The 5,048-nt window shown below is 35.4% G+C and overlaps 1 pseudogene; it reads right to left on the bottom strand.

The window, feature by feature from the left end:
• Window positions 1–1,885: 1,885 nt before the first annotated feature.
• Window positions 1,886–3,657, bottom strand: LOC107937503 (fe(2+) transport protein 1-like; annotated as a pseudogene).
• Between the last annotated feature and the right edge of the window lie 1,391 nt (window positions 3,658–5,048).

Here is a 5,048-nt window from a genome sequence, read left to right as displayed (position 1 = left end):
TCTGTTGGTTATTGGCTGCAAAGATCAACTTATTGAAGACTTCAAGAAACAGATGCAACATGTCTTTGAGATGACTGACCTTGGTCTGATGACCTACTTTCTTGGCATGGAGATAAAACAAGGAAGTGATGGCATTTTCATAAGTCAGCAAACATTGCTTCCAAGGTGCTCGAAAAATTTGCATGTTGAAATGCAAACCAGTCACTACACCAGTTGCATTGGGAGAAAAATTATCAAGTGCCAGTGAACATGATCGAGTAGATGAGAAGGCATATAGAAGCTTAATTGGTTGTTTGCTTTATTAACAGCAACTAGACCAGACATTGTCTATGCTGTTAGCTTACTTTCAAGGTTTATGCACTGCAGTAATGTGGCACATCTGAAGGCAGCAAAAAGAGTATTAAGGTATGTCAAAGGAACCATCGATACTGGTGTGAAGTTTTGGAGGGCAAAGGAGCTGAAACTCGTAGGCTATTCTGATAGCGATTGGGCAGGGTCAGTTGATGACATGAGGAGCACTTCAGGTTATTTTTCACCTTAGGCTCGAGTGTTTTCAGCTGGAGTTCGAAGAAGCAACAAACTGTTGCACAATCTACAGCAGAGGCTGAATATATCTCAGCTGCAGCAGCTGTGAACCAAGCCATTTGGCTTAGGAAGATCTTGGATGATTTGAATGAAAGTCAAGTTCAGCCTACTGAGATTAGAGTGGATAATCAATCAGCTGTGGCCATAGCCAAGAATCCAGTCTTCCATGGTAAGACTAAACACTTCAAATCAAATTTCATTTTGTTAGAGAAGCTGAGCAATCTAGGGAGGTTAGCTTAATTCATTGCAGCTCAGAAATTCAGCTAGCTGACATTTTAACTAAGCCATTGGGAGCCAACCGATTTAATGCTTTGAAGGAAAGGATTGGTGTTTGTTGCATACAGACCAATGAGGAGTGTTGAAGCCGTGACCTGCATCGCAACAAAGGACCAACAGCAGCAAATTGTACAATTTTAGCTGCTATACTATTTGTAGCAAAGAAATGGAGTTGGTTCAGTTATAAAATTACTTTTTTGAATATTTGTTCCTATGGAACTTAGCCTAAATCCTTGTAATGAGTTAGCTAAGTTAGTAGGAAAGATTGACTGATGTAATAGCTGGTATGCCAGCTTTCTTTGTATACAAGTTGCTATATTTTTTTTGGTAAGTAAGAGCAGTTAAATTAGTAGGTAGCTGTCAAATACTTTTGTAACCATCATATATTCAAAGTTTGAATGAAATTATGATGACTTCTCAGTTACAAATTTTCTTGCTGAGTTCTTTTCTTTTGTTTTTCTTTCAATCGTTTTTGCTTTCTTTGCTGCTGCCATTTATCCAACACAAATATGTAGCAGCAAGCAAGAAATTATGGAAAGGAGAAGGAAAATCATCAACTTTGAAGCTCCCATTGTTGTTGATCTTGCTGTTGCTGATAACCTCCTTAATGATTCTTCAATATTGAGTGGTTGGAACAAAGGGTTGGTTCCTTATGAAAAGAACTTAGGGGTTGATGGAATTACAAGAAACATCCATATCTGATTCAGTCTGCAATTGGTTACGAGGTATGCTCAAAGGCTGATATATTGGTCAGCAACAATTTTTCGATTTTTTCAAGCCTTATAGTTCTTGAGAGAACACAAAAGTTGATGAGACGGGATTACAAGCTCGTACGAGAACGAGAACGAGATCAATATCCAGTGGCCATGTTATGCATACAATATAGCAGCAGGGGAAACAAATGATCCTTAGAAATGGATGACTAATATGTCTGATTCAAGTCTCAAGGCAACCAGTTATGAATCTAATGCCATTTCTTGATTAAGTAAAGCAAAAAGGAGAGGATAACAATGGAACAGTTGAATACTGAAAAACTGAAATGATTTTTATTGGATTGGTGATTGTAGCAATGTAATGGTCAACATACAAAAACATGTTTTCAACAAAACATATGGTAAACATAGATAATTATTTTGCACTTGTTTTTCTTTTTGTCTCCTAATATTATTACATCAAATTCACTGGCCATATAGTTTTGAAAATGATCAACCCCATTTGGCCATGAGGGACATAAAACCAGCACCCAGAAGAACTGCAGCATAGCACTTTATTTGGAGCTTAATACTACCCTGCAACTTTTGTCCCATGAACTCTGCTGAAAGAAGATCAACCAAAGCCATGTAAATCAAAAGCCCGGCCGACGATGCATTTAGCAACCCTTCTGTGATCAAGGCTGTTGGGCTGTTGTCTTTGTATGTATTGGATAAAGCAATTCCCAGTGCTGTTCCGAATGGGGTCGTTACGGAGAAGAAGAACGCCATGGTAAACTTCTTCATAGCTTTGTACTCGGCCTATAATTTTTCAATGTGTTAGATGCATTTAGATCAATGATCTGACCCTGAAGAACAAAAAGGATAAGTACAAGAAATACCTGAAGAATGCAACCTCCAAGACCCATCCCTTCAAACATTTGATGGAAGCAAAGGGCTGCCACTAGACCTTTAATGGTGCAAGTATTGTTTGAAGCTCCTAATGATAGCCCTATCACCACTGAGTGAACTACAATCCCCAATTCTAACACCTGCATACAACATGTCAAGCCAAATGAGGTGATGTAATTAAACATGTCTACTTTCAGATAATATTTAAAGCTAAAAATTTCTAACCATGGCGATCACACGGTTCCGCAACAACTGTTGATCTACAGCTCCTTGTGCGGGCTTTAAACCATGATGATGACCATGAAAGTGTCCAACATTCACCACAGCCATGTCCTGTTGTCTACCCCCAACAGGTGATGCAACATCTGGGATAACCTCATTGTTGCTTTTCTTGCTGTATATCGATGTAGCTATGGAATCCACTATTAAAGTCACGATTGCGGATAACATGGCGACGAACCCTGTGAAGGGAAACTTGTGCCATGGATTCTCTTTCAAGCACTTAGATGTTAACATGTCAAAAGAGTCCGGCAAAACGTGCATGAAACCAGTAGCCAGAATAATCCCTGATGCGAAGCACTTGACGATCACAAATAAACTTCTTTCGGGATTAAGAGCTGGGACCGAACGTGTGAATAAAGGCGAACATACACCGATAATACTAGCGATCAATATGGAGAAAATGGCTATGATCTTAAGGGGTAGGCCTTTTCCTTGTTGGTGCAGCCATCGGTTTCGGTTTTACATTCCTCTGGTACTACTGAAAGTGCTTGTGGTGTGAAGATGCAGATGATGATCAAGAAGATAGAAAAAATCTTGACAAGTAAAAAAGCCATTGACACCTTTCTTGGTCACCTCACCTGAAAGATTAATTGATGTTTAGGACTTTTGAGTTATGGGGATGGTGCATAACTGTGGTTCTATATATAGAGATGATGTGACATCATGTGGTTATATATATATATATATTCTTGGATTGCTATAAAGTAGAATGAAAATTAAAATTTTCCCAAGAACAATAGGACAAACTCATTCTTTCTGGTTTAGTTTATTTATTCACTTGATTGAAACTTGTAACAGATTTTAATTTCCTTTCTTGCACACAGAAAAGTTTGTAAATGAATAATTTCGAGCTTTAATTTTACTTATTGAATTACTTAAACCGTGTTAAATTCTGGGTTTATATTTTAATGACTTAATATATTATTTTGTAATTTTCTGGTAAAAAGAAACATAAGTACTTAATTGGGATAAAAAAAAATTCGAGTACCAAATTAAACATTAAAGTCAAACTTAAGTACTTGTATGGGACAAAGAAAAACTTAAGTACCAATTTGAAAAAATTCATACACTAAACTGAACATTAAAATTTAACTCAGGGATCAGATTCATCATTAACATCAAATATATAGGTACTACATAATATATTAAACCTATTGGAATTCTATTGCAAAGGAGAATTGAATCTTCTCTATAATGAAAACAAAGCATGTGATTCTTTAATTCCAAGGCTTGAAGCATGCCATTAAGAGAGAAATCTGAAAATTGGTAGGCATCAAATTTCATGCCATTCTCAATAATTGTGGGCGTAAGCATAGAGAAAGGAAACTACAGCCAAAATAAATTGATTAATTTTCTAACATATTACAATACTAATTCATTGACTTTAGTTTAAATATATAGAAGTCTCAAAATTATAATAATCTCAGGTTGCTTGCCACACAATAAGCATGATCGGCTAGTGGTTGCTTTGTGTTCGGCATATGCCGACAATTATGATAAATGGAATAAAAATCCAGTGTGTAATACGAGTACGTATTTGTACGTGTTGGTGCCGTATATTAACTGGACACAATATAAAATGAAAAGTATATATCTATATATATTAGACGAAAAATTAAATTATCACCATTAATAAATATTAACTGAATTTAAATTTATGTGTTGAAGTGATATTGTTCTATGCTGGTTAAATTTTAGATTCTTCGAACTATTAACACGATGAAAATGATATAGTGTGAGGGAGTGAATGTGTTTCAGTTATTGTACCTGATTTTTTACCTCAAAACAATTTCCTAACCTCGCCTCGAAGGAGGTGCAGAAAATAATTAGTTTTTACCCTAAAGTGGACATGTCTTAGTCTTTTATATGGAGATTGTTAAGGACATTTTGATCGTGTGATCTGCCATATTCCTTGATCATGACATTTATCATCTTCTATTTCTGGAGTTAATCCCTTATTTTTGGGATTTTGTTGGCTTATATTATATGATATAACAATATATTCCTTAAGTTTGAGGCCAATTATAAAGTGATGGGTTGAGGGTCTAAAATATAGTTGATTTAATTGTAAGTGGTAAGTTATTAAATTAAAGTTGAAATTGATGTATTTAGAGGTTTAGCTTACGAACACTAATGTCTAATAACATTAATTAAACAATTTGAATTACAATACCTATCTAGTGGATCAAAGTACATAGGATGTCCTATACTTTTACTATACTAAAAAGGTGTAATTAAATTAATTAGGCAATTTTAGGCCTACTCAAAACATTTATTTAAAATATCCATAAATACTTAATAAAT

Source organism: Gossypium hirsutum, unplaced genomic scaffold, assembly GCF_007990345.1.
Source record: "Gossypium hirsutum isolate 1008001.06 unplaced genomic scaffold, Gossypium_hirsutum_v2.1 scaffold_768, whole genome shotgun sequence".
Classification (NCBI taxonomy): domain Eukaryota; kingdom Viridiplantae; phylum Streptophyta; class Magnoliopsida; order Malvales; family Malvaceae; genus Gossypium; species Gossypium hirsutum.
The sequence above is the reverse complement of the archived record's forward strand: the minus strand, read 5'-3'. Positions and strand labels throughout refer to the sequence as shown.